The sequence below is a fragment of the Orycteropus afer genome, unplaced genomic scaffold (assembly GCF_000298275.1).
Source record: "Orycteropus afer afer isolate SDZICR_OR568_19922 unplaced genomic scaffold, OryAfe1.0 scaffold00052, whole genome shotgun sequence".
Taxonomy (NCBI): Eukaryota; Metazoa; Chordata; class Mammalia; order Tubulidentata; family Orycteropodidae; genus Orycteropus; species Orycteropus afer.
In genome coordinates this window covers 10,681,125-10,707,341 of record NW_006921639.1, presented here as the reverse complement: position 1 = coordinate 10,707,341, position 26,217 = coordinate 10,681,125, and the positions used below count along the sequence as shown (strand labels likewise).

General features: G+C 51.4%; 1 protein-coding gene across 1 annotated transcript in view; it reads left to right on the top strand.

Annotated features, from left to right (window-relative positions):
• Positions 1 to 26,217, top strand: part of ZMIZ1 (zinc finger MIZ-type containing 1) — a 122,836-nt gene that overhangs the window by 22,738 nt on the left and 73,881 nt on the right. The gene's annotated exons all lie outside the window — the stretch shown is intronic.

The window sequence follows — 26,217 nt, the reverse complement described above, 5'->3', positions numbered from 1 at the left end:
GTCTACCACCCCTTCTTCTGCTCCATCTCCTTGTCTGTCTCTCTTGTCAGGAGGCCAAGCTGGGGCCAGACAAGGGGACGGTAGGATGAGATCATGCACGAGGCGAGGTGCTTTGTCAGGAGTGATGGCGGTGAGCTGGGCTGCGCGTGCGTCGGTGGGCTCTGGAGCAGGAACTCGGGCCTGGGGGCAGCGCTGTGCAGCGTGTGAGAGAGACAGAGACGGAGAGTGCGCATGGTGCGTGAGCGCAGACCAGACACTGCAGCAAACCCGCCGCCAAGTCAGCCGTCTCCACGTGGGCCCTCACATACCCAGCCCCCAGCTCTTTGTTCTGGTGCAGCCTTTAGCCTCTGAGCTGCACACAGGAGCACGCGCACAAGAACGCACACACACACAGTCAGGATTCTCCTCAGCCAGAGGCTCCTTCAGGGGCCAGTTACTCCCTCCCCCGGCCTTCACACACAAGGTCACTTGCCCAGTCCCGGCACCTTGACAGCTCCCTGTCCTCCATCCCCACCCCCGCCGCCATCCTCTGATGCCTGCCAGCCCTCAGCAACTTGGCGGGCAGCACTGAAATGTCAGCCTCCTCGGTACCAAGTGAGCCCACGCCTGCTGGCTACGTGGATGCCAAGCACCAGGCAGTTGCCATGTCTGAGGTCCCCAAGAGCCCTCCACGTGCCTGAGCTGTTGTCCATTCTTGAATGACTCTTGCCTCAGATGACCCCTCTGAGCTGCCCAGTGAGTGGCACATTAAAATAATAGAATCAGGAAATGCCAGAGCCCAAGAGGTGGGGACCCCAGGACCCAGAGAAGGGGAGGGCCTACCCCAAGTCACACAGGCAAGAGCTGGAGTACCCACTCACTGTCCCAGTGCCATTTCTGGCTCCCTGAGTCTGGTCATTGATAAGGGGCAACTAGCAGAGTCGAAAAGGGGCAAAAGCAACAGTTATGGAAGGTGCCAGGAATGCCCTGGGGGCATCCTGGGAGAGGTTACCAGCATGTGTTTTGAGAGGAGAGCATAAAACTCAGTCAAGAGATCCAGGGCTGGAAGAGCCCTGGGAGGTTTCTCAACAAACAGAGGGCAGATCAGCCACCTGGGCTCAATGTGGCCCACAGATATGTCAAAGTTGGGCTGCTTAGTGATTTTTAAAAACACAAATCACTTGTCCTTTTAGAGTCATACAGCCTAGTCAGTGCCTAACTTCTCTTGAGTGGGGACCTTGGACCCACATCCCCCACGGCTGATTAGGGTGTGTCTCTCCCCTTGACCCAGACTTTTCCCACCCCATATCTTAGACCCAACAATGCAGATCCTGCAGTTAGAACCTGCCAGTGTGGACATTTGTGATTCTGACCTCTGTTCTAAGCACACCATCCTATCCCGGCTCAGCAGCCTAAGACCCGGAAACAGAGTGGAAACCCAAGCAGAATGGATCATAGCTTTGTGTCGACACATACACGCTTGGTCTGATTTTGTGGGTGTGCTGACAGCCCCCAGAGGAGCAGCAGTCTAGAGTGGTATCAGCAGACCCCAGGAACAGGGACTGACTGAGACCAGCCCAGGCTCCCAACCAGCTTGGGAGGAGAAGAATCAGGAACGTTGAGGCCCCTGCCTTCTCACCCCTCCCAGCTCTGCAGCCACTGGTCCAGGGGCTCGGGCAAGGCTGGTGTTGCAACACCTTCACCAGCAAACCCAGGGGTTAGAGAAAGACAGTTTGACCTAGGACCCAATGGTGAGTGCCCCACCCTTGTCAGCTGAATGTTGGGATGAGACACAGGCATTAGAGACCAGCCTGGTCTTTCCCCACCTCTCATGCCCACAACTCCTCAAACTAGGAGAGGGCAGGTCTCCCCCAGTCTTTGAAAACACCCTTCTTCCTTCCACTAGATGAACAGGGACTCTCAGACCCCAACGTTGGGGACATTTCTGGCCCATCTCCACCTTCTCACCTCCCCCACAGCCTCTCTCCATCCCCCTCTGCCTCTGCCCGCCCCAGTCTGCAGTCGCCTTCCCGTCACTGGGAGGACAAATGGCCTCATTCAGGGACGCCCTGCCAGAGCTGTCTCTCCAAGACAAAGCTGTGCGCAGCTCTGCGTGAAAAACGGCTCGTGTCCGCCCAGCACAAGCAGGATTGGTGGGTGCAAATTGCCGGGGATTTGTTAGCAGTTGCCAGCTCCCTGGAGACAGCCGGCAAGCAGCCCTTGCCCTTGAAATGCCAGGCCACCTTTGAGGCTGGGGCTCTTCGTCAAGGTCTGGGACAAAGATGTCCTCTTGGACTCTGGCCTCCACCCCCACATCTGAGCTCAGCAAAGTGTAGGTGTGGGGATGGACTTGGCTCCATTCCTCCTGCCAGCACCTCCCCCACACCAGGTCAGATCCTGATCAGGGAAGGGCCTGGATTTCTTCACTAGGCCCCTGGGAGCCAGCTCAAGGTGGTCAGATATGTTTAATGGATGAAACTCGTTCAGGCATTCACCTGCCCCCTCTTCACTGCTGTCTGAGGCTACTGAGGCTCTTTTCAGTACCCTAATTTTGTAGAGAGGGAAAATGAGGCTCGAGGAGGGAAGAGGTATAGGCTGAAGTCACATGACTTTCTGGGAGCGGGACTTGAACTTCCAGATGGTAAGATCTGGAGCAAAAAGGACTGTCCCTTTTCTGAGTGTGAGCAGGTTGGGGAGGTTGTCCTGAGTCAGTGGCCCCGTCACCCTCTTGCCCTGCCCCTCTGTACCCCCACACCCTAAGAGCTGAGGCCTGAGTCCCTTCAGCCTCACTCTACTCTCAGAGAAATAAGCAGGCAAAGGGGCCCAAATGGGAATGGTTTGTGGACACAGCATTCCCTGGTTAAGGAGTTTTAGGGGGGGGCAGGCAGTGAAAGTCCCTGGGTGTCAGGAGTATACAGCAGGGTGAGGAGCAGTGCCATACGCACAAGAGACAGGGCAGATTCGAAAACAGCTTTAAGGCTCAGGGAAGGGGGTGCTGAGTTTATCTATGGCCACTGTGCAGCCATTAAAAACGTGATCTTCACAGAATTCTTATTCTGTGGAAATGCTTATGACATAGTACTAATTTTTTTAGAAAAGAAACAAAATTGTAAATTCAGTATGATCACAACCAGGTGCAAAAACAAAGCATACATTTATCTTGGCACAGGCAGCAGAAAACAGAAGGGAATATACCAAAATGTCCACATATTAATAACAGATCTATCCGGATGGGGCGAGGGGGTGACAGTGTATTTCTCACATTTTCTGCAGGGAGCACTATGATCACAGTAGGTTTCTTTGGAGTTTGGTTGGAGTTGGCAGGGGGAGATGGGAAGGGAGAGAGCCCTTGTCTCCAGGGCTGGCTCAGCAGTTCCCCAGAGCCCCTGGGGGATAGGCCTGTGCTTGTCAGGGAGGCTACTCTTCCTGTCTCCCTCTCATCTGTGGGATTAGCTCATCTCTCGCTCCCCACAGAGCCAGGGTGTGTAAGGACATGGCTGCCTGGGGCCCAGCTGGTGGATCTCTGCTTTCCGGCTGGCCCATCCAAATGAGAGGGGGCAGGAGGAGGGCACCATCCCTTGGAGACAGAGGAGGCCTGGGGACCAGGACTCACACAGGTTGTACAGACCCTCTCCAGATGGGGCTGTTCTCTTACCTGGAGCCTCATGAAGCCCAGTCCAGAGCCCCACACCCTTGACCACCTGCCTGGGACAGAGGAGTCCAGAAGGTGAAGGCATGAATTAATGAGGCACAAGGTGGGGGGACAAGCAGCTGCTGGAGGCTCCTTTCTTGCCTCCCACTTGCTTTTTACTGGTCTTCCTTGAAACACCTCAGTCATACGATGGGTGTCTTAGTTGAGATTCCCCCAGATGCAAACTCTGCCACAAAGATTCCAGTCCAAGGGGTTCATTTAGGAGTGTCCCAGAATATTCTCAGAGAGAAGTGAGGGAATGAAACAGGGCAAGTGTTACTAAGTGCACTACTGCTATGGGGACCTGGGGCTCAGTCATGCCAGGGAACTCTGGGAGACAGAGTGGAGCATGCATTTCAGTCAGCCCACCTGAGAGGTAAGGACGAACAGGTACTGCTCCACCATCTTCCATTGGTTGAGGGCTGCTTGGGGGCAGGGGTGGATGAACTCTGCAGCATTTGGCTTGCAAGAGGGCAGATAATGCCCCTGAACGAGCAGGGTCAAGGGTGTACACAGGAACCAGAGAGCGTGGGCAGGACACCCACAGAGCCTGCAACAATGCACTTCCCATATTCCACTCATTTGCATCTCATTCTCCTAACCTTGCCATATTCCAGTACCCTCATGTTCTGATTGTATTCTTCATATTTTTACACACTTATTTTTACTTCATTATATGAATTTGAAAAGGAGACCTTGGGTGGTGCAAATGGCTGACACCCTCAGCTGCTAACCAGAAGGTTGGTGGTTCAAGTCCACCAAGAGATGCTTCAGAAGAATGATCTGGCAATCTATTTCTGAAAAACCAACCACTGAAAACTGTATGGACCACAGTTTATCCTGACACAGGTGGGGTCACCATGAGTTAGAATCAACTCAATGGCAACTGGTAACTGGTGTAAATCTGAAAAGGAAGCTTCGTATCCCTTCCAGTCTCCCTTGCCACATAAAATAAAATATGGCAAAAGCCATACTCTTATCTCCTGGTTTAGCTGGATACAGGTGTCTGCTCAAAGGCCTGAGCCTGGGGTCAGTTCTCTGCTAGTTAGAAAGTGAAATGAGTGGTGTTAGAAAAAGGCTAAAGGCTCACGAGCCCTCAAATGAGCCTTGAAGTATATCTGAAGTATAGGGGGAGAAACAGATGCGGGAATGGCTTTCTCCCTAGGTCCTGTCAGCCCCGTAGGCCATCTGTGGGCCACATCCCCTGGCCCCATCTTCAGGTGCTTTAGCCAAAGAGGACAGTCCCAACAGCCTGGGCCTGGGTCTCCTTCTGTCTCCCCTTGGACAGGCTGTGCTCCACCTTGCACCTGTCTCTGCCTCAGCTCATTGCCTCAGCATCAAAATGAGGTAATGGGTGTGAGAACGCCTCTCAAAATTAAAAAACAGAAAAGAGAAGAAGCAGGAATTAATGATTAGTGAGCAGCTTCTTGGGCCAGGCCCACCCCATGTACCATGCCCCCCCCCATGTACCATGCCCCATGCCCCATGCCCCATGCAGGAACTACAGACACACAAAAATGCAATAGGCATGGCCCTGCCCTCAGTTTGAAGGAAACAAGTTGCACCCATTCTATAGGTGAAGAATTACAATAATTCTGCTTACAAACACAGTCCTTTACCTGGCCGTTCCATATCTAGCCCTATGAGACCCGCCCCAAATTTGCCATCGAAATTGCTTCTGACTCTTGTCAACCCCACGTGTTACAGAGCAGAACTGCTCCACAGGGTTTTCTTGGCTGTAATATTTAAGGAAGCACATCACCGGGATTTTCTTCCATGGTGCTTCTGGGTGGGTTCAAATTGCCAACCTTTAGATTGGCAGTTGATTGCAAACCACTCATGCTACCCAGACACTTTGTGAGATCCCATGGCAAGTTTATTCCCATTTTAAGGAGGAGAAAGCTGAGGCTCTAGGAAGTTGAGAGAGGCCTCAGTAGGGGCAGAACCTGGGCTGGACCTCGGACTAGACCATCCCTTCTCTGCAGATTGCCAGGGAGCTAAGGGTGCCCCCAAGGACAAAGAACAGAGGTAACACGTGTAGGCTTTTGCGCCAGGATACCTAAGCTCCAGGCTCTGGAGTTACCAGGCCATGAGGTTATCACTTTACAGGCACCTAGGTTGTCACCCTACAAGCACACCACTGCCACCTCCAGTGCTCATGCCAAAAGTACATCCAGAACATAGGTCCTGCTAGAACAAACCCCTGCCCCCTCTTGCCCAAGGGTACCCTGATGATGCCATGGCTGCCCTGGACATTACTAAAGCCTTTGGTGGTGATTAATTCTGTAGAGAAAAGAGTCAGGTAAGTGGATTAAGGAGGCCAGTGCTTTGGTTTTAAGATGGAGCTTAGCAATCTCACCCCCAGCGGAGGGATTTCAGGGCATTCAAGGGTGTGTGAATGAAATGGAGCAGGCACTTGGCACAAAGCAGGCCAGTTGGCTATGGGACATCGTTAGCATTGCAAGCTATAGCCTTGTAAATGCCTTCTGGGTCAGACAGGCAGACAGAAATTAATGAGGGTACAGTTATAATCAGTCTTGCCTACTTAGACTTGCAGGGCCAGGAGGTCAAGGAGGGGCATCTGGATTAGGAAAAACTCTTGATTTATGGTTTCATTCAGCCATAATGATAGCATTATTGGTCAACATTTTCTCGGTGCCTTGCACTGGGCTGAGCGTCTGGAAACTCACTCACTCCGCAAGATGGTCCAAGTACTCATGCTGGCCCCGTTTTATAGATGAGAAAACTGAGTTAGATTAAGTAATCTGACCTAAGCCACCTGGCTAAAAGGACCAGAACCAGGATCAGGCCAGAATGTCTGACTCCAAAGCCAGTACACACACCTGCACTCTCAGGCCTCCAGGATTATCTTCTGTATCTGTGTCAATTGCTTTCTCTTTTCTTTGTTGGAGGTCTGTGTAGCTCATCTGCCTATTCTGCCATCTTACCAGAAGTCCAGTCCCACACACTAAACAGGCTAAATTGAAGTCCTAGGAAAGACATGTGGATGACTAAAGAGAACTTGTCAAGAGCACCTGACTTGTTTTCAGGTGGAAGCATGAAGTATTTGACAATGATTTGTCCTTGTTGGTAGTTTAAACACCTTCCCATATTTGAGCTCATTCTATACTCATGGTCCCATCTATGGTGTCTAGTAGAGAGCTGGGCCCATCACAAGCATACAGTACATGTCAGCTATTGCTACTGATATTTCCTGCAACAGCCCTACTTTCAACTATCTTTTTCAAAAACCATTCAGCTGTTTCATAGTGTGGAATAATAACTAGAAGCATGGATTCTGGTGCAGCCTGCCTGGATGTGAACCCCAGTTATGCCACTTACCGTCTGTGTGACCTTGGCAACATCGCTTAACTACTCTGTGCCACAATTTCCTCATTTAACAAAAGGGGGTAACAATAATGCCTCATTCCTAGGGCAGTTACATGACTTGAGTGTGTTAATGCATGTACAGTCCTTAGAACAAGACCTGTTGTTGTTGTTGTTGTTGTTGTGTGCCATCGAGTCGGCTGTAATTGCTCTGTAGTCTTAACAATTTTATTTCAACTTGATTGCATTTAGACTTTCCTAGGATACCTCTCATACCTGGAAGTAGCACAAAACCTTGTGTCTGACCCTGTGTCATGGGTTCAGAGTTTGGAAAATATGGAACCTATATGATAGATAGGGTCATGGTCAATGCCAGTCCCACCTACCTCTGAAGGGTATAGGAGATGACATAGATCTGATAACTCAGGGTATGGAGATGGCCCCTTCCTGAAGCTTCAGAGCCAGAGGCCCTGAGCTGTCAGTCTGCAAGACAGCAGAGGTTCACACTTCACACAGGGGCAGGAGCATATCTGTACCACTACCACCAAAGAAGAGAAAGCTAGGCTTCGGTGGGGGAAGCAGATGCCCTGCAGGAGTGGAGAGCTGCTGGAAGGAGGTTGGACAGGGCTAGCAGTACCCTATGTATGCTATAAGCTGGAGAAGTTAGAGGGCCTCAGTAATCATGAAGTCTTCCCAGAAGCCCTTGCCAGAATCCTGTAAAAATTGGTAAGAGGGAGAGAAAGTAATGTTTACTGAACTCTTGCTTCATGGCAGACACTGTGCTGGATATTTTGTGAACATCAGCACTGATCTTCACAATGACCCAACCATTTTATAGATTGGGAAACTGAGGCACAAAGAGATGTATTCATTTGCCCAAAGTAACACAGGGCCCCTCTTAGGAAAAAGACAATGTCAACAGACCCACATTATGTGGTGTAATGAGGCAAAGGATGAGTGGATAGATGACTCTGGATGGATGGATGGTTGGAGGGTTGAATGAGTGAAGAGGAGAAGGAAAGAAGAAAGAGAGAATGAGGGAGGAGTGACTCCAAGCCCAGTGCTCTTTCTCCTGTTCCCTGGTCACGCCTTCTCCCCCTCCCTTCCTGGAACCAGACTCTTTGTGAGTGTCCCTCTTGGCCTTTCCCCAGGGCGTACCTTGCAGCATCTGGCAAGCAGGAGCAAGGAGAAAGGCCCAGCCAACAGACCCCTGCTCACTTGCTCAAGGTGAGCTTCCCAGGTCAGCATTCAGAGAACAAGGGCTCAGGAGAGGTCAGACCCTGGAAACTCTGAGTTTCAGGGTACAGGTCCCAGCCTCATCCCCTGGATTCAAGTCCAGCCAGCTTCTGGGATCGGGCTGGTCTCAGGACACACAGAATCCAGATATGGCGGGCAGCATAAGACAGGGACCAAAGCTCAGTGTTCACAATCAGGCTGACCTGGACTCGGCTCAGCTCCACCACTTCCATGTTGACCTCTTCTCCTGGCCTCATGATGATGTGTGCAGAGTGCTTCACACAAGCTGACATCTTATAAGGTCTCTGCCCGTAATAGTTCTGATTATTATTAAGTCCCAAATAGAAGCCCAGGCTGTGAAACTTACTTGCTGGGCAAGTTGATGAAAATCACTTCACTTCTCTAAAGCTCAGGGGTCCAGATCTAGAATCCGGGTCTCCTGGCTGGAGCAGCAGTAATTCTGTTTCCACGGCAACCCAGCTGCCTCTCAAGGGACCATCTGGATCATATCACCCAGGCAAGGTGCTGCCCAGGCAACCAGGTGTTTGTGTTTTTCAGTGGAAGCTCCACACAGTGGTAATTCCCCTCACTGGGGACAGGGTGGTGGCCAGGCGGGAGGCTGGAAGGAAGCTTGGCCACGTTGGCCACACTGCTTTTCCTAAGCCAACGGCTTTCCTCAAAGAGCCATTAACAGATACTTTATTATCTTCCATGGAACGTTTCCTGGCTTGTTGGGACTGGCCAGGTGGGAAGCATTGCCTGGGGCTGGGCTTCCATAGGGAATTCCACAGGACCCAGTCTCACCTGTTTGAGATGAAGAGACACTATTGTTTCTGGCAGAAAACAGGAATTACTGGGGGGCAGAACAGTAGTGCACCTCTCAAACAGACCCATAATTATAATGACAGCAGAAACTCAGTGCAAAGGATCAGCTAAATGCACCCCTTCAATAAATGTGCATCATCCATCTATGGTGAGGTGCAGGGATTTAGTGGTGGGCACTTATGTAGCCCTAAAGATTGTCTGGACCCACAAGGAGCTCACAGACCCAGCAGGGACCCTCTTAGGAAAAAGACAATGTCAACACACCTACATTAGCAGGGAGAGTAAGGTGGAAGGGCAGAGGAGGGAAGGTGGAGCCCATTGGGGCCAGCTACTTCTGGCAGAAAGCTTCCACTTCCAGACTGGTTTGGAAATGGAGGGCAGTTCAGGACAGCCAGCACTAGGCCATCACTTTACATATATAAGTGAGCCTGCTGATTGGCAACAGTCCAGATGAGGAAAGTGGGGCTCATAGAGCTTAAGTCTAATGCCCAGGGTCCCAGGGTCATATAGCAGGGCAATGACTGTACTAAGATTGGAGCCCAGTCTGTCCAACTCCATAGCACACCCTGGGGCCGGGGGGAGGCACTGCTCTTCTGAGTTAGCTTCTGGAGGGGCTCCATTTTCTAGAAGCCTGAAGCCTTTCCCTGAGCTCAGCAAATAGTTCTCTGCCTCTGTCTTTTGGTCTCTTTCTCTTTCCCTTCTCTCTTCCTCTCTCTATCGCTCCTCCCCTTTCTCTTCTCTCATCTTCTCCATCCTCCTTCCCCCCTTTGTCTTCTCTCTCCCTTGCTCTCCTTCTCTCTCCCAATCTCCTTCATTTTCTTTGTCTCTCCTCTTTCCCCTGGGACACCAGCTCCATGCACCACTGGCCCCACAGTCCCAGCTCAGCCCTGCCCAGAAGTTACCAGCAACCCTGAGGACCACTGGCCCCAGGATATACTGTCCTGGGCCACGCCCCCAGAAATGCCTGCTGTTGTTCAGCTCTGCCACCCTCCTGTGCACCCTCTGAGGAAGTGACATAATTGCATAGATTCCCATTTCCTCCAAGCTCTGTGTGGTCCTGAGCCCTCTCTCAGATGTGCGCCCCAGATGTTTAGAATCACTTCCTCCCAATTAAGCGTATGCTGGGAGGCCAGGAGGCAAGGGGCCCTGGTGTCTGAAGGGCCCATGTCTGTGCAAACCGGGCTTGAAGAGAGAAAATGGCACCACCCCCTCCTGGTGCACAGACGGCGGGAAATTGGTGCACAGTGGGCTCTGTGGGGGATGCCAGGCAGCTGTAAAATGCGTCGTGAAGCCCCATTCACTTGATTGTCACCGTGTGGGAGAGCGAATGGGTCCTCAGTGGTCTCCAGGGGGGCATCGCATGCCCACCCCCTAGAGAACAGCTCTAGTGTGCACCATCTGCTTCTCAGCCTTCCATCCCAAACAGAAAGAGAACTGTGAGAGGAGAAGAGCCAAAGAGAAGGAAACCGTGGCTGTCCCCACCAAGGGGCCACACTGGTCAAGGTTTAAGTTTCCTCCAAGGATGCTGGGGTCAGTGGAGAGGTGATGCCCTTTAGGCCCAAGTGGGGAGCTGGAGCTGGTGGCTTGGCTGGGCCAAGGCTAGGCTTCAGGGTTCCATCTGGGTCTCCCCACATGGACTCAGATGCTCACAAAGCCAGATAGGCAATACAGACCCAGGCACCCACTAGGGTGAAGACACTGAAGTGGGTCTGGGGGATGGGGGAACCTACCAACACTTGATAGGGACAGCCTCACAGAGCTGGCCACCCGATACCATCCACTACCGATGCCCTGATGGCCAGGGTTTTGGATTTTTTCAGAAATCTGATGTTGTTGACCACCTCCTATATAAGACCCTATGCTGGCCAATCCAAGCATGACAGAGGGCTGGCTCTCAGGTGACCAGTTGAAGGCAGGCATCAGACTTAAATCATCTGAGGAACAAGGTGGGGGACAGACAGATCCATGACCAATGGCAGGAGGAAGGGTCAGTCTGCAGGGTGCATGGGGACCAAGTCACCATCAGTGAATATAAAAGGAGGCTTCATGTGGTATGAGCAGAGGATAGTCAGTACTGAGGGTCACCTGAATCCAGTGAGGGTGGGGGGTCCAGGACATTTGAAGCCAAGGCTAAACCTCTCTGTTGTTGTTGTTGTTATGTGCCGTTGAGTCGGCCCAGACTCATAGCGACCCCTCCTTGGGTTTCCGAGGCAGTATCACTACGGAAGTAGGATTGCCCAACCTTCCTTCCGAGGAGTGGCTGGTGGGTTTGAACCACTACCCGTCTGGTTAGCAGGCAAGTGTCTTACCCACTATGCTACCAGAGCTCCTCTAGAGCCCTTATATTTCCATGCCTACAGTGGTCATCAAGGAGCTCTGGTGGTATAGTGGATAAGGCACTTGGCTGCTAACCAAAAGTTCAAACCCACCAGCCACTCCATGGAAGGAAGATGGGGCAATCTACTTCCACAAAGATTTCCAGTCTCAGAAACCCAATGGGTTTATGAGTTTATGAGTCAGATGGCCATCAGTAGGGTGGTGGTGGAGCGCCCAGCCATGGAGGTGCACCATCCTGGTCTCAGACCCCTGCTTCCCTGTTTTCAAGCTGTGTGACTCTAGGCAATTGGTCTAACCTCTCTGAGCCTCAGTTGCATCATAAAATGGGGCTAATCAGACCTCCCACACAGTCATCTGTGTTGAAGATGAAGTGGAGTAATGAAAAGGAAAGCCCCTTGCACAGCACCAGCATATAACAGAATGTCATTGCCAAATCCCAGGAACTGAGACTGAATGGGCTGGAAGAGAGAACAACACATCGCCCCAAAAAATCAGCCGTGGAGGAAGCAAGCTGGGATGAGGGAGGAGGGTACTGTGTGGTGGCCAGGGGAGGGGAAGCATTAGGATAGTACCTTTTGAGAGATTACAAGGGGGTGTGGGAAGCTGTAGGGGAGCAGTAGAGAAGTAAGGCCAGCCTACGAAGGGGCACACAACTCCAATGCAGCTCTGCCCTGGCACCATGACGGATGCTAAAAGGATCATTTCCCTTCTCTATGCCACCTTCCCCTCAGATAAAAATAGACTGCTGAGCCAAACCAAAAACCAAACCCACTGCTGTTGAGTTGATTTCAACTCGTAGTGACCCTATTGGGTTTCCAAGGCTGTAAATCTTCTTCCTGCAGAGCAGCTGGTGGGTTTGAACCATGAACCTTCTGGTTAGCAGCCGAATGCCTTATACACTGCACCACCAGAGCTCCTTAGGGTGTTGGGCCAGGTGATCCTTAAAAGCTGACCCTACTCTGCTATTCATTCAGAGAATAATAACTGTGTTGTTGTTGTTGTTGTTGTTGTTGTTGTTGTTGTTAGCTGCTGTCGAGTAGGCCCTCAAAGCATGGTGATGCCATGCACAACAGATCACGCCATCCTATGCCATCCTCCTGCCCTGCTGCGGACCAAACCATTGTGAGCTGATTTTCGTTAGCTGATTTTTGGAGGTGGAGCACCAGCCCTTTCTTCCTAGTCCATTCTTGTCTGGAAGCTCCACTGAAACTTGTTCACCGTCATAGCTGCACACAGGCCTCCACTGACAGCTGGGTGGTGGCTGCACACGATGAGGTGCATTGGCCAGGAATTAAACCTACATCTCCTTCATGGAAGGCAAGAATTTTATCACTGAGCACCAATGCCCCCATAACAACAATCCTACCACCAGTACTTTTTATTAATACTTTTTCCATTACTACTGCTGTTACTAGCACTGTTATTCTCATTTAGCTACTATTACTACAGCTCCTATTGCTATGACTACCACTATACCTACTATTAATAATACTGCTATTTCTCGGCTGCTGCAGCTGATCAATTGTGGTAAAAAGTGACCATCCCTGGAGAAGGAAATCATGCTGGGTAAAGTAGAGGGTCAGTGATAAAGGGAAAGACCCTCCATGCGATGGATTGACACAGTGGCTGTGATGATGGGCTCAAGCATGTCAAGGACTGTGAGGACACTGCAGAACTGGAAGTGTGTTTCATTCTGTTGTACAGAGAGTCGCTATGAGTTGAAACCAACTCAGCGACACCTAACAATGACTAATCAGTTAAGGAGTTAACTTTTATTGAGTCCCTACCATGTGCCACTCACATGTATCCTCTCATTTCATCTCTACAAAAATATTAAGAGGAAACTAGGACTCAGAAAAGTTAACTAACTTGCTCAAGGACTCACAACTAAAGTGGTGTGGCCAGATCTCAAGCCTGACACTTCTGCTCCAAACTCTGCACAGTTGGGGACCAGGCCATACTGGCTGCCCAGTAGGAGGAAGGAAGCTTGACAAGCGGGGTGCTGGGTGACTGGAGACTGAGGTGCATCCCTGGAGCAGGACTGCCTTGTGAATTCACTGAGTGGGGGGAACCTAATAATCTCTCTTACCTCATTTTCTTAGACCTGAAATTCCAATGTTCAAAAGATTTTCTTTGGATTTAAAGTCTTTGTTCCTCTGACAATTAGTCTTATTCACTCATTCTATCATTGGGCAACAGTGGTGTGAGGGCCATGTGGCCAGGCCCTAAACTTGAGCAGACCTTGTGTCCAGATCTGACTGCCTGGGCCAGTCCTCACCTCCCAGTGACGCAGTCTTGTACATGCAGGCCCCTGTGCAGGGTGTCAGAAAGAGTGCATCTCCTGCCCTTGTCCTGAAGGTCAATAAGAGGACCAAAGTACGTCTTGGCCCTGCAACATCACTCCAGCTCCCCTGGCACTCGGTGGGCCACCCGGCACAGTCTGAGGTATAATACTTTACAGGTGAGGCCCCACCCCGAGGCCCAGGAAATCAACAGACTGTGTTTGGAAAGGCCAAGAATTTAGAATCAGGAAGTTATTCAAGCATTCATCCAGCAAACATTTATTGAGCACCACTGTATCCCAGGCCCTGTGCTGGGGGCCTGGGACACTGGCAAGGGAGGCAGACATGGTCTTCACCCTGCAGGAGCTCAAAGCGTGGTGGGGAGGACAGAATTAGAAGAAACGACCTCTCGGACAATGATATAATCGTAATTGTGATAAGCTTGATGAGGGACAAGTGCAGGGGGCTTGTGGAAGGCATTTCTGAGGAAATGACACTGCACAGAGGCTCCAAGAGAAGGCATTTCAGGCAGAGGAAATAGCATGAGCAAAGGCCTTAAGTGCAGAGGAATTTGCATTTCAAATCTCCATTCTACTTTTTTCTCTCAGTGTCTCCAAGCAAAATGCTTCTCTGTAAGCCTCAGTGTCGTCGTCTGTAGGATGGGAGCAGTGCCACCTGTGTTGCAGGGTTCCAATCATCAAAGAGGTTAAAGGATGTGAAAGGGCTGGTGCCTAGTATTGGTTCCGTGAACTTCGGTGGTATCTGGAGGCTTTCCTGGCCTCCAACCACCCCCAATGCAAGGCGTCTGTCAGTACTTGTTGTTCCTCAGCATAATTAGATAATTAGGCCAAATTCAATTACACACCACCTCCCAGGTCTGCCTGGGGCCCGAGGGGGGACGTGGCTCCCCTTGCTGAGGGGGAGCAGCAGGAGAGCACCAGCTTGGTTCCCAGGGCTGAGACTTCCTAGCTTGTATCTCAGAAGACTGCCAGCATCCCAACTGGGGGAACTGAGACAGAGAGAGGCAATGCTGCCTAGCCCCAGACCACAGCATGGATGAGAACCCTCCAATGGAATTTTCCGTCCCTGAGAGCCCCAACCCAGGCTGCTGGCCCAGAGCTTTTACCCTATCTTTGAAATTCATGGGAGAGATCTTGGTTCTTTGTGTCCCTGGAAAGATCCCCAGATTAGTGGGTAGGGTTCAGCTTCCCTGCAACCCTTCATTTTGGGGAATTTTCCCCTCCCACCTGTAAGCTGGCACCCAGCCTCAGCCCAATAGTTTGATTGGCACATGGGTCTTTGGGGAGGGCAGTTCCTCCAATAAAGTTAGGTGAAGCAGGATTTATATATGCCTTCGAGGGTAGTAGCAGGACTTGCCAGAGGCAGCCAGACAAGAGGAGCCCAAGTTAAGGGCAACAGAAGGGCCCTCCTGGAGACTAGGAGTGAAACTTCCAGGGATCATCACATCATGTGAGAGCTTGCATGCCAATCTAAGGAGCTCAGAGTTGATCCTGACAGCATTGGGGAGCCCTGGAAGGTTTTAGACAAGGGAGTGACATGGTCAGATTTGCCATTTAGAAACCCTTAGCAGATGGAGAAGGGACAGGGAGCCAGAGGCAGAGAGGACAGTTTGGAGCCTGTTGCAACTGCCCAGACAAGCGACTGTTGTGGTTGTTGTTATATGCTGTCAAGCCAAGTCTAACTCATAGTGACCCCACATGACAAAGTAGAGCTGCCCCATAGGGCTTTCTTGGCAGGGTGGAATTATGCCATGTGAGGAGAGAGAGGAATAGATGGTGACTACTGTCCATTCCCTGACCTGGGCTGCCTATGAAACTCCATTGGCAACATGGATGTTTTATGCTGTCCTGAGGTTATTGGTTCTGAGGATGTTTCAAAGTATCTTTCAAAGGGAGAAAATTCATAACTTTGGATTGATGGATTGATTTAATTCCAAAATGAAAGTGGTTTTAATAGTTTTTTCTTCCTGATCACAAAATGAAACAAACTAATTGTAGAACTTTTGAAGACTAAGGTGCACCTAACTCAAGCCATGGTATTTTCGATCGTCTTATATGCATGGGAAAGCTGGACAATGAATAAGTAAGACTGAAGAGTTGATGCTTATGAGTTGTGGTATTGGTGAAGAATACTGAAAGTAACGTGGACTGCCAGAAGAACTAACAAATCTGTCCTGGAAGAAGTGCAGCCAGAATGCTCCTTGGAAGCAAGAATGACTAGACATCATCTCACCTACTTTGGCCATGTTGTAAGAAGGGACCATTCCCTAGAGAAGGATATCATGCTTGGTAAAGTGGAGGGTCAGCGAAAAAGGGAAGACCCTCAACGAGCTGGATTGGCACTGTAGCTGCAATGATGGGCTCAGGCATAGCAAGGATCATGAGTCTGGCGCAGGACTGGGCCGTGTTTTGTTCTGTTGTACAGAGGGTCGCTATGAGTCGGAGCTGACTCGATGGCACCTAATGACAACAACAATTGTAGAACAATCAAGACGTACAGAAAATTAGAATGTAAAAAATAGCTGAAATCCCACCACCAAGGGATAACTACTATTCCACTATTCATTCCCAAAGTATTTATTGAACACCTACTAAGCACCAGGTCAAAGCCACCAGGGTTATGACAATGAACAAAATCCCTGCCTTCATAGAGCTTATCGCTTACTAAAAATAATATGCTTACAAATGTGCTGCAAGAAAATTTACAAAAATGGGACAAAAGTGGGTTTGCTATTTTAGAACTAGTTTCTTTGCCTCAACAGTATTCTGTATATTGTAGGCATCGTACCTGCCCAGTATACCTTGATGACCTACTCTGGCTTTTATAGGGAATCAGAGGGGTCCGCTCAGTAATGTCACTTCTTCTTGGGGCATTCCAAGCCAGACTTGAGGAGGCTGGTGTCGCAAGCAGGAGAAAGCAACACGGCATCTGCTCTAGATATCGCCACTGCATCACACAGCAAGCCATCCAAACCTCTTTGCAGACAGCATCTCACTCAGTTGGAGACTTGGCCTTGCTGCTCCCATCTGCCAAGCCCAACTCTGCAGATCCTGATTTCAACATCAGACCTCCTACTCCTTGCCCTGCCCCCGCGGCCACTCTTGATTTTCCCCAGACAGACATTCCTACATGGCCTGTCTGCTCATGTCCAGAGCCCTGGGGGTGGGGGAAACCTGGGGCTACACTGGGGAGTGAGGAAGCAGCCTGTTTTCGTGGGTTGCTGTGGGCTGGGAGTGAGCTATGGGCTGGGGTTAAGGGCACCTGGAAGGATGTCCTTATAAAGGACCGTTGGGAGAGCAGGAAGGGAAGGTGGTAAGAGGTGATGTAGGGTTCTTGGCAGACTTTAATGAGCTTGGGAGGTTCATACAACTGCTGTGTTGCTGCCCAGAATACACTGAAGTGCTGAGGCATGCTTCTTACCTGCCATTCTTCTCCTCGTACCTATCACAGTACCCTAAGGCAGGAAGGGCCTCAGTAGTCATAAGCCTACCAGTGTGAGATCTCCTCTGCAACTCACCATCCACTGCCATCCATCCTCAGCTTACACACTTCAGGTGACAGGGTGCTCACTACCACCCTGGGAAGCCCTGATTATCAAAAACATTTTCCTTCTTTTGAGTCCAGAGCAGATGCCCCCATCCATTTTCATGATGCGTGTGACTCCCACTGTGGAAGAAGAAAGGAACTGAAAGATCCAGGTCCATGCCATAGCCCCACTGGGAGGAGGAGGAAAGGAGTGGGGCAGATGCTCCCCATCGGAGTCCCACAGGCTCACCTTCCATATTCCAGACTATTGGGAGAAAGAGGCAATTGATAAGCAAGAATCCTCTTATTTACCTATCATTTTACAGTTTGGAGAGTATGCCACTAACCCTGCAGATGGTAGGAACACAGCACTAGAAGAAGTTGCTTGGGGCTGTGGAAACAAGCCAGGAGTCCTGGTTCTAGTCCTGTCTCTGCCACTAATTGACTGTATGACAGAGGGAAGCCCAGGTCCCCTCTCTGGGCCTGTTTTCTCATTGGAAAAGTGAGACAAGGGCCTCTTTACTCCGGTGCTGGATGAGTGGGTGATTGCACATGGGGAAATACAGACTCTGTAGGGAAAACGGCAGAGGAGCTCTGGTGGTGCATTGTCTAAGGCATTTGCCTGATAACCAGAAGGTTGGCGGTTCAAACCCACCAGCTGCTCCGTGGAAGGAAGATGAGCAATCTATTTCTATAAAGATTTACCACCTTAGAAACCCAATGGGATTCACTACGAGTCAGAATTGACGCTATGGAAGTGAGTTTGGTTTTTTTTTTTTTTTTTGGTTTGAGGAAAAAGGGCTAGCCATAATAGACCACATAGACCTGGGGGCCCACTGGGTCAGATGGCTGCTAGGCCAGCCTGCATTGCAGCCCTGGGCCCCTAGCCTTGGGCCCAAGTGTGTGTGTGGCCTCAACCCCTCCCCTCATCTAAACCTCATGTGCTTCCTCTGTAAAGTGGATGAAGTCTTCCCGGCTGCCTGGGATGTCTGGGAAGTATCAGGAGTGGAATTCAGCTCCCAGATGGGGAGGTGTTTAGACTGCCCAGCCGACAGACAGACAGACAGCTCTAACAGGAAGGGAAATTGCATTTCCAACTTCAGGGATCTCAGGTCAGTCTAATCTCGGGCCATCCGGAAGCCCCCTGTCAAAGCTGTGTCCTGGGAGAAGCAATAAAACCCCAGGACTGCTGAGGCACAGACATTCAAGCTGCCTTTGCTGTCCTTTCTCTTCAAAGGCGACTCCAAAAATCAATGGGAACAGATTCATTAAAGGCCTGGGTGGCTCACGCCCCACCATCTCCAGCAGCCCCTTTGTTAACCAGCCCGAGCTTCCTGTCTGAACAGGCTGCCTCCACCTGGGAAACAACCCACACTCTCCCAGGCAGCAGGTCAGGGGGCCTGGTCTCTGGGCAGCATACAGGGAGAGCAAGGGTGCCACAGGCCCTTGCAGGCTGTGGATTTCTGATATTCATTCATTCATTAATTGATACAGCAAATATTTATCAAGCCTATGCCTGGCATATTTAAAGTCCTGTCCATACAACATGTTCAAAATAGACAAAAGTCCCTGTTGACATGGAGCTTGCATTCCAGAGAGGTAGACCATTGTTAAACAAGATCAGTAATTAAAACATGGAATGCTCACCAGTCTTAAGTGCTAAGGGGAAAGCTGAGGCAGGAAAGAAAGGTCGAAGGAAATGTCAGAGGAGTTGCAGTTTGGGGCAGTGTGGCTAGGGAAGGCTTCCCTGAGGCTGCATCTGACGTGTTTGCCTCAGGAAAGTCAGAGAGGCTGGAGCAAGTAAATCAGGGGAAGACTAAAGGAAAAGGAGGCCAGAGGGAACCAGGTCATCTGAGATTTGCTGGTCATAATGCAGGCAGTCCCAGGGTTACGAACTCTGACGTACCAACCCCGTAAAGGCTGTTATATTAAAGGTTCAATGTACACACAATAGTTCATAATAATAAATAAGCACTGGTAGTGTAGTGCCTAAGGCGCTTGACTGCTAACCAGAAGGCTGGCAGTTCAAACCCACCAGCCACTCCTCGGAAGGAAGGTTGGGCAATCTACTTCCATAGTGATTAGTGATACTGCCTCGGAAACCCAAGGAGGGGTCGCTATGAGTCGGGTCCAACTCCAGGGCACATAACAACAACAACAACACTTTGTGAAAGGCATCAAAACATTATTATTATTATTATTATTACTGTTTTATTATGTTAAAGATCTCTTAGTATATCTGGAAGTATTTCTTTCATTTTTTTTATGCATAGAAAAGTACACTACATACTATATATTAAGAGAAACACTTGACTAACATTAGATACCAACTGTACCTAACTTTTCTGACTTACATACAAATTCAACTTAAAGACAGATTTAGGAACAGAACTTATTCATAATCCAGGGACTGCCTATAAGCACTTTGGTTTTTATGCTGACTAATCTACTTCCAGGGAGGTCTGGTGGCGTAGTGCCTAAGGCACTTGACTGCTAATCAGAAGGCTGATGGTTCAAACCCACCAGCCCCTCCTCCAAAGGAAGATGGGGCAATCTACTTCCTTAGTGATACTGCCCAAGGAGGGGTCCACTGTGAGTCGGGTAAGACTCCCTGGCAGTGAGTTTGTTTTTTTGTTTGTTTGTTTGCTTTGCTTTTAAGCTGGAAGCCACTGCAAAGAGGAGTAACACACTGTGACTTAGGTTTTAACAGGATCATCTCATTTTATTAAGATTGATTGATGTGACCTCCTTTGGTTCTCCCTAGGACCTGGTGTTAGAGGCCCTCAAACTCATTTTATAGAGGAGACTGAGGTCCAGGAAGACCACTTGCCCAGGGCCACACAACTCTGTGCTTATTAGCTTCAGCCTCTAAATTCAGGCACTTTCCTGCCTTCCACAGCCTCTCCATAGGGAAGCATGGTTGGTTCCTTCCTGACTCCACTCCAGCCCTGGCCTTCCAGCCTCTCTGCCCAGGATTGTAATACCCATTTATCCTTGCAAACTCCCTGTCAGCTGAGAGGCTACTATGGTATCCCAATGACATGAGCAGACAGCCTGGGGTGCAGTCTCCTGCCCAGTCAAGCAAGTAGAGGGGCAAGCGGCTCCTGAATGAAGCCACCTGAGTGACCACTTTGTCCCTGGTTCTTAGATTTCCCTCCAGAATCCTCTCTCCTCCTTTAACATGACAAGAGGCTTTCCTAGATCCCCAACAACCTCACAAGTGTAGGGCTCCTCGGAGGTGCACGTATAGGGCAGGGGCAGGTTTTGTTTTCTTAATGAAATGTTTATGGGGCTTGGGGAGAAGCCAAAGGCAGACTTCTGAGAATACAGCCTGGGTCTGAGGTGAGCAGCCCTGCTGGGATAAATCCAGAAGGGCATGGGCTACAGTGACAGGTGGTTCCTACCCATGGAGGTCTTATACCCCACCCTGCCCCCATTGTGCCCCTCAGGCAGAGCCCCAGCCACCATGCAATTGCACAGATGCTAAACACAAAAATGATACACACAAAGGAAGAAACCATTTTAGTATATGCACTGTGGTGTGCTGGGGAAAATAGGAAACAGTTGGGGATCACAGGTTCTCTTCACGACTCTTAACTGGCTGTGTGATCTTGAGCAGGGTGCCTGGTGCCCTCCTTCTCTAGATCTTGAAGTACTATCTTGGGAATAGAATATGATGATTACAAGCGTAGACGTTGGAGCAGGTTGCCGAGTTTCAACTCCTCTCTGTGCCTCAGTTTTACCCTGTGTAAAGTGGGGATGATAACCACACTCATCAGAGAGGGGTGTTGGTGAGGATTATGGTCGTGGATAGTGCCTCAAGCTATGCCTGGCACACAGTAAGCACTCAGTAACTGTGAGCCCCATATTAGCAGCAGGATAAGAGAGACCTGGATCACTTTGAGGCTCCCAGCCCTATGTCATTGGTAGGAATGTGTTCTCTGGCTACTCTGGCGTGTGGATAGGGTGCACAGGCGTACAGGGGATGCCTGGATTGACCGGGAGCTAAACCTCAACTGTACCTTCTATTGTCAAAACTGTAAGTGAAGAATTGAGGAGTTGGCTAGGGTTAAGGAAGGAAAGGGGGTTAGAAGAAACAGTATCATTAAGACATGGTAGGTTGAGCCCTGACCCTGAAAGGTAGGCCCCCCCCTCGGTGACTCCTACTGAATGCTGCTTTTTGACCTTTTTTGACCGATGAACTTGACAGGGAGACGGATATTCCTTGGCCAGTTATTCCTGGTATCTGTGCAGTCATTTAATGAGTGCCATGCTGCCCTGATTTCCCTTCCCTGCATCTTAAGAAGGGCCAGGTTTGCAAAAGTAGCCAGATTAAGTGGCTCCCAGGGCTCTGGTGGCATAATGCCTAACGCATTTGACTGCTAACCAGAAAGCTGGTCACCAGCCACTCCTCGGATGGAAGGTTGGACAATCTATTTCCATAGTGATACAGCCTCGGAAACCCCAGGAGGGGTCGCTATGAGTCGGATCCAACTCCACGGCAGTGCGTTGCATTGCAGTTTTATTTTAGGGCCTGAGCTTGGGCCTGACACAGTCGCACACACACACCCCGGTTCACCTCACTCTAACCCAGTGCTCTCGAGCTTGCATGGGTGACATGCCAGCCTCATTACATCCTTGTTTAGACCTGCTGAATCAGCAAACCTCGCCTGAGGAAGAGTGAGCTCTGCAGGCTCAGAAGGAAGGCCCAGAAGAGCCACCTCATGGGTTCATTGTTGTGTTTCTTCCCAGCAGCCCACTACTACACAAAGTCTTACCCAGCAGGTGACCCCACCCCGAGCTGGAAGCCTGGGGGCGGAGCACTTTTAACCCATGGATGACCTAAATCCAAGGTGGCTTTGCTCTTTTTCTCCTTACTGGTCAGTTCAGCAGTCCCTCTAAGGTGTGCCAGGCTCCCAAGTAGGCTTCCTTACCCCCTACCCAGTCGTGACTGGAGCCTTGTTCCCTGCCCCCAGGGCCGGATTTGTACTGCAGAGGTGGACTCCTCAGGACAGGCCCTCCCAGCTGGGAGAAGCATCCTCCCTCGGTCGCCCGCGCCTTCCCGGTTGCGGCGTCGGGACTCACTGGCGGCTCCTCCTCGCCAGGGCCCACGGCAGAGGAGTTCAAACACCCGCAAGAGAAACCACCCGGCTATTGATCCCCCACCGGGGCCTCCCGAGCTGACGCGCGCGGGCATTCATCAAGGAGCCGCCCGGAGACTGCCGCTCGCTCTTTCTTCTTCCTTTCTTCCCCCTCCCAAATCATCCCCCGACTGTACCCCCCTCGCCAGGGTCACTCGGAGAGCTGCCGAAGTGACTGCGAGCCGCGGCGGAGAGCGCCTTTGTCTGCGGTCCTTTCCTGTAGATCCTTATCAAGGCGGGTGCCCAGGGGTCGGTGGGGGCGGCGCGCTCGGCCCCAGGCGGTTAAGCAAATCTTTGGAAGTTGCAGAAGTCGAGTTGGAATGTGGACTAAGTGCGGAGAAGCCCTTCTGAAGCAGGGACTGGTTCAAGTGTTCATGTTTCTGTAGACTCGCGGTGTAGTACTAATAAGGTTTGCTAACCAAGTGGGCCAGAGAGTGGCTTGAATAGCCGCTGAGGAGGCCTTGAAATTAGCATGTGAAAACCCGAGCTCGGACCAGAAAGCTTCCCCGCTCGCTGGTGAATGCAGGCTTGAAAACAATTTGTTTTCCTAATTATGTAAATCTGCTGGTGATAAAGTATTTACTTTTTTTTTTTTTTTTTTTTTTTTAATGATTACCTGGGGAAAGTCCAAAAGAGTTGGTCCCAGGCCTGAGGGGCACTGGAATCCTTCAAAACCAAACCCACCGCCGTCCAGTCAGTGATACCGACTCATAGAGACCATTTAGGACAAATAGAACGGCCTCATGGGGTTTCCAAGGTTGTAAATCTTTAAGGAAGCCGACTGACTCCCTCATTTTTTCTCCAGCGTGGAAGCTGGTAGGTTTGAACCCCCACCCCCAACCTTTTGGTTAACAACCTAAAGCTTTAACCACAGAGCCTTGGAATCCCCTTAGGGGCTTAAATAAGCAGGAGAATGTCCCTCTCTGGCTCTCTGGCCTCACCATGGGGTAGGGAAGGGGTCTGTATGTTAATATTTCCCTGGCAGTGCTGTCAGGTAGCCTTCTGGTGCCATCGAGTAGATTTCCATTCATAGTGACCCTGTAGGACAGAGTCTATAGGACTCTATTATAGGATAGAGAACTGCCCCATATGGTTTCCAAGGTCATAAATCTTTACAGAAGGAGACTGCCTCCTTTCTCCTGAGGAGCAGCTAGTGAATTTGAACAACCAGCCTTTTGGTTAGCAACCCATGCTTTAACCACAGTTTCTCCAGAGCTCTCCAATTCCAGGTTCTGGCTCAACCTGTAAGAGCTGTGTTTCTGAACTCAGTGCCTGGGGCTGGCCACCTGATACCGGCACATACAGGGTTTTTGAGAGATGATCTCAAGTTTTTGGGCACTAAGGCAGAAGCCACTAAGGAATAGATTAATATTATGAACCTCCACTATCACTGTGTAGAACTTGGGTAGGGAGGAATGGGGGTTCTGGTTACTTGAACTCTTAGCTATTTGACTTCTGGATAATCAACCCAATATTACATTAAAACCAGACAGGTCCTAGGGACACACATCTCTGTTTTCTTCTGAGAGGTGAGCCAACTTTTCATGCCCCCTCTGTTCCTGGGTGTCATTGGCTGAACATTGGGCTTTGGAGTAAGTCACCTGGGAGATTTGCAGTGAGGTACTGAGCCAACCAAAGTGAGAAGATGGGAGAGTCTTTACTGGGTGGGAGGGCTCTTCCCTCTTGGGGTCCCAAGCTCCTGTAGGGCTGCTTGGGAGGGCAGGGCCCCAGTGATGTCTCTCTGCATCCCCTTAGGGGCTTAAGGAAGCCAGGATGAAGAGTCCAGCCCAAGTTGGCCTATAAAGGAAGGCTCCTCAGAGGAGGTGAGAGGTGAGACTGGAATTTTTGCAGAGCCATGGAAGGCAGTCCTCCTTCCCCTGGCTGCCCTGTATTGGCCCAGCAGGAAAAGGTTGCCAATTAATCTCTTATAAGAAGCTAGATCTGTCCAGAAGGCAGCAAGTTATGAAGTATGAATTAATCCATTTAACCAGCTCCTCAGAGGGAAGCCCATGACAACTGCATTTCCAAATGCCATCCCCGAAAGTGATATTTCAAGTGGCAGTGGGTGGGATTAGAGCCTGCTAACGATTTATGTCAAACAAGGAACAAGAACATAATGTCTAGATAAGTGATTTGTCTCAGCCACTTCTTGGGCAGGCAGCAGGACAGACTGGAAGGTTTTGGGGTAAGCCACAGGCTTAGCCTGTGAAGAGGGCGGGGACTTGTCAGGAGAGGCATCCTCAGGGGGAAGTGGAACTGGTCAATTTCACCACTGGTCAGTTTCTGTGATGGCCAGGAGAGCTGTCAGGGCAGTCCAGTAAAGAGGGAGACTTTAAAGATGCCCTGGCTTCCTTTCCCTGGAGGTGAGTGATGGTGATGCACCTTCCTAATTGTCTAGGGCTGTTAGATTACCATTCAATTAACTTTAACTGGCAGGTGGGCGGGGTCGGGGAGTCTAAATGTAGTTTCTCTCCCAAGAGGGCAATGATGATGGGAACTGCCCACAGAATGCAGAAGGACGCAGAGATCTTTGGGGTGGGACAGCGAGTGGCCTTTCAGGGGCCAGAGAAGAGGACAAGCCCTGCTCAAGAGGTGGGAGCCCTTGCGACAGGCAGCCTGGAAGGAAGAGGCTGCGGCCACCACAGGATGCAATGTCAGGAAGGCAGTAGCTCCCGGGGCGGGGCAGGTCCGCGCAGCGCGCAGAGCCGCCCTCTGGTTCCCTCCCGCCGCGGGCTCCAGGGCACAGGAACTCCCCAAAGTCGGGCAGCCAGAGCGTACGTGAGCCCGCTCACCCAGTCCCAGGCACGCGCTCGGGGAATCCCAGGGGCAGTAGGGGCCGCTATGTCAGGGATGATGCCAGGCTGCTTTCCTCTCCACCCCCTACCCAGTTCCGAAAATTCTTTTAGCCGAGGTCGCTATCTGGCTGCCCCTAGCCCTGCCCCGCCCTCTCGGCTTCCCGCCACCTCCTCCCCTTCCCCCCGGCAGAGGCCGTCTTCACCCTTTCCCCCCTCCCCCGGCGTGGACCCTCATTAGCATGACCACTTGGGATGATTCGCCAGGGGCGGGAGACACCCGAAGTCCTCTACAGCCTTTCCGGCGGCCCCCTCGGGCGACAGCGCTCCCTAAGACCCACTCGCACAAGTGTTGCTTCCAATCAATTGCCTGAGGTGGGGGGAGGGACGTGGCCTGGTCACCGCCCCCGCCCCAAGGCTGGAACGCTGCTCGTCAGGTCGTGCGTTCGCTCGCGGCGGCGTGCACCAGCACCACCCCTGCGTGCAAGTTTGAAATGTGAGCTGCCTCCAATTCATATACGCTCGCGCTCCCTCGCAGCAAAGTGGCTGGGCCAGCGGGCGGTGCGCGCGAGTGAGTGCGGGCTGCGGGCTAGAGGCGGGGGTGCGGACGCTGAGGCTCGCGGGGCGGGAGGGCGCGCGCGAGCGGGGGCTCCCTGGAGACGCCGAGCTTGGTCTGTTCGCCTTTCATCTTCCTCGCGCGCTCCTCCTCCCTCCCCTCCCCCTGCCGCGGCGCGCTCGGCCTCCCCCGAGCCCCCAGCCCCACGCGGACGCACGCAGGGTGGGTGGTCGGCCTGGCAGGTCCGGGCGCGCGGCGTTGGGAACGGGACGTGGGAAGTTTGGCCCGCGCGCCCCGGGAACCCCCGCCCACCGCGCGCCCCCGGCCCATCCCCGTCCCCGAAGGGCTGTCGCTTGCGCCCGGGCGCGCGGCTGGCTGCCTCCTCGGCGGCGGCGGCCCCATTAGCGGAGCCTCTGCCTGTGATTGGCTTCGCCTGGGAAGCTGGAGACGGGCGATGAATAATTGATGTGTGCGGTGCGGTAGCCGGACGGCGACGGCGGTGGCA